At 40.9% G+C, this 10175-nt stretch overlaps 1 pseudogene; it reads right to left on the reverse strand.

Annotated features, from left to right (window-relative positions):
• Window positions 1-2779: 2779 nt before the first annotated feature.
• On the reverse strand, window positions 2780-7110 carry LOC129720281 (uncharacterized protein K02A2.6-like; annotated as a pseudogene).
• Window positions 7111-10175: the final 3065 nt, after the last annotated feature.

The following is a 10175-nucleotide window of genomic DNA, read 5'->3' on the forward strand; positions in this document are numbered from 1 at the left end:
GTTCCACCTATTGTGGTAGCTATTGCTTCTGAATTTAATATTTTTAAAAGAAAACTTTCTACGTTTCTCTCCGACGTCAAAGTTACTTATCAAATTGGCCGAAGAGGCGAATGCCGTTTACTGGCCCAAACATTGAGAGATTGGAATCGTCTTATTCAGTATTTAACTGAAAAGATGTATAAATTTTTTACATATGATACGAAGAGCGCCAAGCCGTTCAAGGTCGTATTGAAAGGTCTCACCAACGATCAAACCGTTGATGAGATCAAAATTACTTTGACAGAATTACTTGGTATAGCCCCTACCCAAGTAATTCTGATGAAACAAAAATCACGAGGCGAAAACAGTCAGCGAACTGGAATTTCCCTTGTAAATTATTTAATTCATTTTAACCGCAGTGAGGTTAATAACTTAATTTTTTTTTAAAAAGCACATGCTTTATATAACGTGCGTGTAAAATGGGAATTATATCGAAAGTTTGGCGGAGGTGAAAAGCATATCACCCAATGCCGTGTTTGCCAACGTTATGGCCATGGTTCAAAGTTTTGTAACATGGACCAAAAATGCCTCATTTGTGGAGACTCTTCTCACAAAAAGGACACATGTCCTGTGAAAGAGAGTAAAAATTTTCGCTGTGCGAATTGTAACGGCAACCATATGTCGAATTTTTATCAATGCCCAGTCCGTTTAGCAATTGTTAAGGCAAGGCAAGGTAAACAAAATTCAAAACAAAATTCTCCAAGCGTACCAGTGACGCATAGTTTACCTACTCCTTTGTATACCCGTTTAACTTATGCACGGGTTACAGGTAGTTCGAACATTATACCGCCTAGTGTTGGTAGTTCGAAAATGACCGTTAATATGGGTAAGCAAAACACACTAGAAAATAATTGTACACCTATTACTCCATCTAATATTGCTGCTGAAAATATTTTTTCTAATGTCAACTGCCTGGGGCCTATTACGGCAGGTAAACTTTCTTTTTTGCAACAGGCAATGTTCGATCTTACGAACGCCATGTTGCAGGCAAAATCAATGTTTGAAGCCATTCAAATAGGCACAAATTTTACCATTGAAATTGTTTCTAATTTAAAATTTAGCAATGATTTTAAATAAATCAATTAAGATATTAAATTGGAATGCTCGCTCATTGAAGGCCAATGAGAATGAGCTTTTTGATTTTTTAACAGTAAATAATGTGCATATTGCAATTATTACTGAAACATTTTTGAAACCTAACATAAAATTAAAATATGATCCCAATTACGTGGTTCATAGATATGATAGGATTCAGGGATCCGGCGGTGGAGTTGCAATTGTTATTCAACGCCGAATCAAACATCGTGCTCTTCCCCATCTTGAGACGAAAGTTATTGAAACTTTGGGAATTGAAGTAAAAACTGAACTTGGGATTTTATTTATTGCCGCAGCATATTTACCATTTCAATGCACACGCGAGCACAAAAATTATTTTAAAGGTGATGTACAAAAACTCACCAGAAATCGTTCGAAATTTTTTATAATCGGCGATTTTAACGCTAAACATCGTTCATGGAATAATTATCAAGAAATTCCAATGGCAAAATTTTATTCAATGATTGTTCTTCAGCATACTATTCTATTTCGTCTCCGAATAGTCCTACATGCTTTTCTTCTGTAAGAAACCCTTCAACAATTGATTTGGTGCTTACAGATCAAAGTCATGTATGTAGTGATTTGATCACACATGCTGACTTTGATTCTGACCATCTTCCAATAACTTTTTCTATATCACATGAATCAGTTTTAAACCCTATGAGCTCTGTTTTGAATTATAACAAAGCTAATTGGGAAAGATACAAAACTCATATTGAGAGAAATTTCAATAATGAGCTTGATTTGCAAAACGAAGTGAATATTGATTCCGCTTTGGAAGCATTAAAATGTGCAATTGTTGATGCCAGGAATTATTCCAATGGCTCAATGGAAATTTGATTCACCAATAATAGACGAAAATCTTCAACTTCTAATTCGTTTGAAAAATGTCCGCAGACGTCAATATCAACGTTCTCGTGACCCTGTTTTTAAACTATTTATAAAGATTTACAGAAAGAGATTAAACATAGATTTACTCTTCTGAGAAATCAAAATTTTGAGACTAAAGTTGAAAAATTGAAACCATATTCAAAACCATTTTGGAAGCTGTCGAAGATTCTTAAGAAACCTTCAAAGCCTATTCCAATTTTAAAAGATGGTGAACGTTTTCTTCTATCCAATGAACAAAAGGCTCAAAGACTTGCTCAGCAGTTTGAGAGTGTTCATAACTCAAATTTGAATTTTGTGAGTCCAATTGAAAATGAAGTCACTTGTCAATTTAATTTTATTTCTTCCCAGAATTTTTTACCTGCAGAAATAATTGAAACTAACTTGAATGAGATTTAATCAATTATTAAAAATTTCAAAAATATGAAAGCACCCGGTGACGATGGAATCTTTAATATCCCAGCTGAAATTTCAAGTTATCGACCAATCAGTTTGCTTTCTTCAATAAGTAAACTGTTTGAGAGAATTATTCTTAACTTTTGTAGTCGAAGGAACGTAATAAAAGGCGTTTAGCTATGACTAAGTAAAACTTTAATAACTAACGAATTAAAAGCGTGGTTCTCTTAGACAGTCGGGAACAATAGAGAATGCGCTGTCAATAGCATCTAACAATAGCTGTCAGGCAGCCAGGTTGAGCGCAGCGGCGTCGGGTAGTGGAAACACCCAACAGGTCATCTGTCTGTGACATCTCCCCTTTTTAATATAGAAGGTAGGGATCTGGTGCTCTCCGAGTTCTAGAAGAGCGACGCGCAGATACTGGCTGAGGGACTAAGGTTGTTTCAGACGAACTTGTAGATGATTGCGTAGACAACGACGACGATTGCTGACTCGCTGCTGATACAGTTGGCTTATCATGTTTCGGTGTCGACGACTCAATAGGTTGTTGTTGATCTTGAAGAACTTCTTGTGATACGATGGGTTGCAATGGTACAGGCTTTGGTGCCAGCGGTCGCTGCACAGAAGCCGATGAGAGAGGCAGGTTCCAGGTATCCAACAGAACGTCAAGAGGAAGGGTCACTTGCTTATTGAGCGACGTTGCTGCAGAGTCGCAATCAATGCGCTTCCGCAACTGGTTAATGTGGGATCGCAATAATCGTCGATTGTCAACCCAAACGTTATACATCACGTCTCCAATGCATTCTAAAATGACCCCAGGTGCCCACTTCCAAGAATTCTTTATATGCACTTGAACATAAACAGGATCGTTGCACACAAATCGTCTTCGAATGTCTACGTTCCCTGGTGGCTTTTCGAAGTGTTGAACTGGCGGTCGGAGCAACTCAAGACACGTTCGCAGTTTGCGACCGAACATTATTTCCGAAGGTGATTTGCCGTCAGGAGCGGAGCAATTAGGAGTATTTCGATACGTGAGAAGAAAGATGTCTAACGCTTCATTGATGCTTGGTCTCCCCCCTTGAATCTTTTTCACGGCCCGCTTAAATATATCTACAAATCTCTCCGCTTGACCATTCAATTGAGGATGGTATGGAGCGGTAAAAATATGTTCAATACCATTCGCAGCGCAATATTCGGCCATTTCATTGCTTGCAAATTGAAGACCATTGTCACTTACTATGACTACCGGCATACCAAGCCGAGCAAATATTCCACGAAGAATAGCTATGGTTGCGGCAGCAGACGTACGACTGGTGCAAACTATTTCGGGAAATTTCGAAAAGGAATCCACGACGACAAGAAAGTAATCAACATCCATAGGTCCCGCATAATCGATGTGCACGCGTTGCCATGGACCGTTTGCTTTTGGCCATGGAACTGATGGAGAGCGAGGAGGTGACCTGGCTACGAGCGCACAGTTTTGGCAGGCATTCACATAATGCATTATGTCGCCGTCGAGACCTGGCCAATATACATAGCTCCTAGCAATGGCTTTCATGCGCTCCATACCTGGGTGCCCTTGATGGAGCTGCGTCAAACACCGTTTGCGATGCTGCGACGGAATCACAAGCCGTTCGCCAAACAGAATACATCCGTCTACTACGCTTAACGAATCCGCTCTGGCAAAGAATTGTTTAATTTCCGGCTGAACAATTTTCGGTTTCGGCCACCCCTTGACGATATATTGATATATCTTACGTAATAGCGGATCAGTTTGTGTACTCTGCGCGACGGTTCTGAAACTGAGGGGTAGTACGTTAATTGTATTGATTGCAACTGACCTTATATCTTCCTCCAACCGAATGCTGGCTATAATATAATCCTCGTCTGGCTTTACGTGCTGATTTATTAGCCGCGACAACACATCAGCATTGCCAAATTTATCCGTAGTGATGTACTCGATGGAAAAATCGTAGAGTAATAGCGTCAGAGCGAAGCGTTGCAACCGGTTCGCCGTGTACACCGGGATACCTTTTTTTGATCCGAAAATTCTGAGAAGAGGTGCGTGATCGGTTTGCAGTGTGAATCTCCGACCAAAAATCATTTTGTGAAACCTCGTAACAGCAAATATTATAGCCAAACCCTCGCAATCCGGTTGGCTGTAGTTTTGCTCAGTTCTTGTTAATGCTCTCGATGCGTGTTGGACTACCTTGAGAGAACCGTCCGGAAATTTGTGCGAGATGGTAGCTCCTAGCCCAATAGAGGAAGCATCGGCGGATACTACGATTTCCTGCGTCGGGTCGTAGTGTGTGAGCAGAAGATCTGACGACAGAATCTGCTTGAACCTGTCAAAGGCTTTTCGACATTCATCATCCCAAACAAATTTGGCATCGGATTTAAGCAATTTGTCCAACGGGTAGCGGAGCATACGCATATTGGGTACAAACTACCCATAGAAGTTGATAGCTCCCAGAAATGAGCGTACTTCCGTAATGTTGGTGGGAGGCGGTAACTTGGCAATCACCTCAATTTTTGCTGGGTCCGGTCGCAGTCCATTCCCGAAGGAACACTTATCTGAACGAATTGTGAAACCATAATCCTGGATACGCTGCAAAACCGCTTCAAGGTTCTGATCATGTTCCCGTTTACTCTCGCCACCGACGATGACGTCATCGAGGTAGCCAGATGTTCCCTTCAACCCAGCAAGCATGGTGTCGATAAGTTGCTGAAAGGCTCCGGGCGCTACTTTGACACCCGGCGGAAGGCGGTGGTACTGGTAGAGGCCCCGATGTGTGTTAATCGTAAGCAGGCTCCGCGACTGGTCGTCTACTTCCACCTGCAAGAACGCATCAGAAAGATCAATCTGGCTAAAAATTTTGCAATTTGCCAGCTTGGCGAAAATGTCCTCAGGTAGAGGCAGCGGATACTGATGCGCCTGGAGGGCGTTGTTGAGGCTCGTAGAGTAGTCCCCGCAGATCCGAATGGCCCCGTTGGCTTTGCGGACTACGACGATTGGTGTTGCCCATTCCGAATAATCGACTGGAGATATTATGTTAAGTTGCTGCAATCTATCGAGTTCGCGGTCGACAGACTCGAGCATCGCGTAGGCCACAGGACGTTTAGGACAGAAAACCGGTCGACAGTTCGCTTTTAGCTCCAATGAAGCTTTCATTTTAGTGCACAAACCAAGTTGTTCGTTGAACAGCTTGGGAAAAGTCGATCTAAGTGTCAGCAACAAATCTTCGGAGCCAGACACATAGCAACAGAATGTATCCATCGGAACTGACCAGAGACCAAAGCTGTCCACGAGATCAGCACCAAGCAAATTTAACGGTTTTTTACTGACTCGGACAACTTCAGAACGTGTGGTCTCAGCGATTCTCATATCACAACGAAATTCTCCTTGGAGCGGCAGACCGTTACCAGAAGCCTTCTTTGCCCTAACCGATGGTGGTGACAAGGCTGGACTACCAATTTGTTTCCAAAGTGCCTCACTGATCACAGTAATATCAGAGGCGGTGTCGAGCTGCAACCTGATGGACGTATTACCGAAATCAACCGTCACAAATCTTCGACGTTGCTGCACCGTACATTCGTTAACGACGACTACATTGCTGGTAACCGAAAAAACTTTCCTTCCCTTTTTCCTTATCAGAGGTTTCGCACTTTTGCAATAACCTTCTCGATGGCCGTATTGCCCACAAACGGAGCATTTATGCTTCCTGTAACTGCAGTCTCGTGTAAAATGCAATGCACCACACAACCAACATGGTCGTTTAGGCAAACTGTTGAATTACCAGCTGGCGAGCCAGATGGAGTACGTTCCGTTTTATTGAAACGCTTGCGGTCTGTTTGCTGGTGAACCGCTTGTACCTTGAACGGTTGTGCCTCAATCATGGCATTATCGGCCTTGAGGTTAAGGAGTCGCTGACACTCTTCGGACAACTGCTGTAATGTAGCATTATCGTGCTCTTCAATTTTCGATAAAAGCCTCGTTCGAATATCGGCATCACTCTCACACTTCAATCCACATACAAATATTAAACATTTAAACTGGTCTTCAGTCATATTACCCAGCTCAAATTCCACGCAGAGTTTGTTAACGCGGCAGCCGTATGAAGCGTGGTCCTCGGTTGGCTGTTTTGTAACCTGTAGGCACCGATAACGCCTGCTTACGACTGACTGTTTGGCACCGAACAAACTTGTAAGCTTCTCAGCAGTTGTGTTGAATCGCAAATCTCCGGGCTTTTGTGGTAGGATGAAGCTAACATAACGCTCATGCTCGGCCATACCAAGCTTGCGTAGCAGCAGACGGACTTTTGCGTCAACGGGAAGGCGAGCGGCGTCCTTCATGAAAAGGTCCTCATAGCGCGAAAACCAGGCCGCAAAAGTAACGTTACTGTCGGCATCGTAGCGAAAATCTTGAATATTGCTTGAAAGCGTATCAAGAATTTGCTCTGGATTTACTGGGACCTGCGGCACATTGGCCGCCATCGCTTGAAAAAACTGCTGTTGTTGCTGCATCATTTGACTCATCATGGCTACCACTTCTAGCATGATGGCATCGTTCCCCTGTGGTGCTGGAGGAGGCTGATCGTTTTGTGATCGAAGATTTTGTTGCTCACGGCGCCGTTCCTGCTGCTGCTGAAAATCCGCAGCAGGAAATCCTCGAAAATCATCGTCACTGTCCATACTTGCACTGCTCTGCCTCCTTCGTTTTCGCGTGGGAGATGGAATTTTGGGTTAGAGTTGCGATATCTAACGTGAAATAAAACCGAATATCGAACAAAATTTCGTCAATCCACCAGACTCGTCGCCACTTTTGTAGTCGAAGGAACGTAATAAAAGGCGTTTAGCTATGACTAAGTAAAACTTCAATAACTAACGAATTAAAAGCGTGGTTCTCTTAGACAGTCGGGAACAATAGAGAATGCGCTGTCAATAGCATCTAACGATAGCTGTCAGGCAGCCAGGTTGAGCGCAGCGGCGTCGGGTAGTGGTAACACCCAACAGGTCATCTGTCTGTGACATTAACCGAATGATGTCACACATCAACGAAAATTCAATTTTTGCAAATGAACAGTTTGGATTTCGCCATGGGCATTCCACAACTCATCAATTGCTCAGAGTTACTAATATGATACGAGCTAACAAATCTGAAGGTTATTCCACTGGAGCTGCTCTTTTAGACATAGAAAAAGCATTCGACAGTGTTTGGCATAAAGGTTTGATTGCGAAATTGCAAACTTTTAATTTTCCAATTTTCCTAATCAAAATTTTAAAAAATCATCTTACTGATCGAACTCTGCAGGTTGTCTATCAGAATTCAAAATCTGATAGATTTCCTGTCAGAGCAGGTGTACCTCAAGGTTCAGTCTTGGGTCCAGTCCTGTACAACATATTCACTTCAGATCTTCCTGATTTGCCTCCAGGATGCACAAAGTCATTGTTCTGCGATGACACAAGCATTTCCGTAAAAGGAAAAAGTCTTCGTGTCATATGCAGTCGATTGCAGAAAAGTTTAGATATTTTTTCTTCCTACTTGCAAAAGTGGAAAATCTCTCCCAATGCTTCTAAAACTCAAATGATAATTTTTCCGCATAAGCCTAGGGCTTCTTTCCTCAAGCCAAACAATAATCACGTTGTCAAGATGAATGGGGTTATTTTAAGTTGGTCCGACAAGGTTAAGTACTTGGGACTAATTTATGATAAAAAACTTATTTTCAAAGAGCACATTGAGAGTATACAAGCCAAGTGCATCAAATATACGAGATGTTAATATCCTCTCATTAACAGGAATTCTAAACTTTGTTTGAAGAACAAACTTTTGATTTACAAACAAATTTTTAGACCAGCAATGCTTTATGCTGTACCGATCTGGTCAAGTTGCTGTTCAACAAGGAAGAAAATGCTCCAAGGGATTCAGAATAAAATTCTGAAAATGATTTTGAAGCGTCCTCCTTGGTTTAGTACACTCGAATTACATAGACTTACTGGTGTTGAACCATTAGAAGCTATGTCAAATAAAATTATTAACAGTTTTCGACAAAAATCGTTGCAATCCTCAATTGCTACGAAAAGCTTTCTTTATAGCCAATAAGTTAGCAATTAAGTTAGTTGTAAGTTTACTTCCCCTTTTCTGACAAGTAGGTTTAAATCCCTACGAATGATAAGTCCTAATTGCGAAAGCAAACAAATCCTAACAATTAAAATTACAAATTTCTAACAGTGTTGAGAAGTCACCATTTATGATTGGACACACATACTCATTATTTACTAATATTTATCATAAATACTTAAGCTACTAACATATCCCCCCCATTTAAAAAAAAAAAAGTTTTTTTTTATTTGTCATAAGCACATTACGCTCAAGCAATTTGAATGAATGACACCCCAACAGCCATAAGTACGTAAGCCATATGAGCCGTTGAGAGCAAAAGTGGTACATGTGCCATTTTCACACTTTTTGAGTTTTATGCATAAATTGATGCAGAACGCAATAACGTACTAGAATATCCAAGAAAAACCGAGATCTGATAACCTAAACCAAAGTTATAGCCAGAACAATATTTGGTAATTAACATAATAACCATTTTGTTGAGAGCAAAAGTGGTACATATTCAGTCTGTGCATATGAGATGAATTGTAAGTCGAAGATCTTAGGATATAGAACAATAATGTCTTCAGTAAAGTTGGTCAAGTGATTGAGTACTTTCAGATGAAGATATATATGTTTTGGAATTTTCTCACTACGTGGCGCTAGTGTACCCGTGACTATTTTGTAACAGAGAGAGTTTTATCTATTTCAGTTTCAACTCGTATGCTGTGGCCAATTCAGAAGATAACTCTCTGAGGTCTGTGATATAGATATATGTTTACACACTGGACCCAGGTTTGACTTTAGGCAGGCCGCCGACAGCCTTCCTGAAGTTACAGAAATACCGTAATTGAGGTCAATTTTCTAAAGTGATTCTAGAGCTTCCTAATTTTTTCAAAACTGCTTCTGCGGGATTGACTAGAAACAAAATGGGCTCACCGAAAGATCCGGAACTAGCGTGAAATGTCAATTTTCAACAGTGTTCCTAAAGCTTCCTGTTTTTTTTCGAGACCAATTCTAGAAGGAAAATAATCTTTTAACGAAATATGCTCCAAGATGGCCACCACGTGAACCACCGGTACTAGAGATTAATTTTTAAGAACAGTCCCACTTTTTTTCTAAACCACTCCCAGACGAAAATAGACGATCTCATTACAGAATGTTACTCAAATTTACCATCAGATAGCCCTCCGAAAGATCCGGAATTACCGTAAACGAGATCAATTTTGAAAAACTAGGACAGTCCCATCTGGATACGGTGTATATTTTTCCAAGACTGTATCATATTTTCAGTTGGCTCATTTGTCGCTCCTATAACTACATACACTGTCTGCTTTAATGAGCAGGTCCTAGTATTTTCCGTGTTTTTTTTTTCGAAACTATCACATGCAAAAATATACCATAATATTAAAGAAAAGCCGAGATCTGATAACTTATACCGGAGTTATAGCCGAAATAATTTTCAGTTTTCCTCTTCTACGGTATTTCTGGATCCGGAGGGCAACCGGTAGTCTACCGAAAGTTGAACCTGGGTCCATCGTGTAGTTATTATTGACCAAATAGCAATTCTAAAGATACCAGGGTATTTTCCTTTGAATTGGCCCCAGTCGATCTAGATTATTTAAAATGTCTTCTGTTACATATATACACTAGCGCCACA

The sequence above is a fragment of the Wyeomyia smithii genome, chromosome 2, assembly GCF_029784165.1.
Source record: "Wyeomyia smithii strain HCP4-BCI-WySm-NY-G18 chromosome 2, ASM2978416v1, whole genome shotgun sequence".
In the NCBI taxonomy this organism is placed as follows: domain Eukaryota; kingdom Metazoa; phylum Arthropoda; class Insecta; order Diptera; family Culicidae; genus Wyeomyia; species Wyeomyia smithii.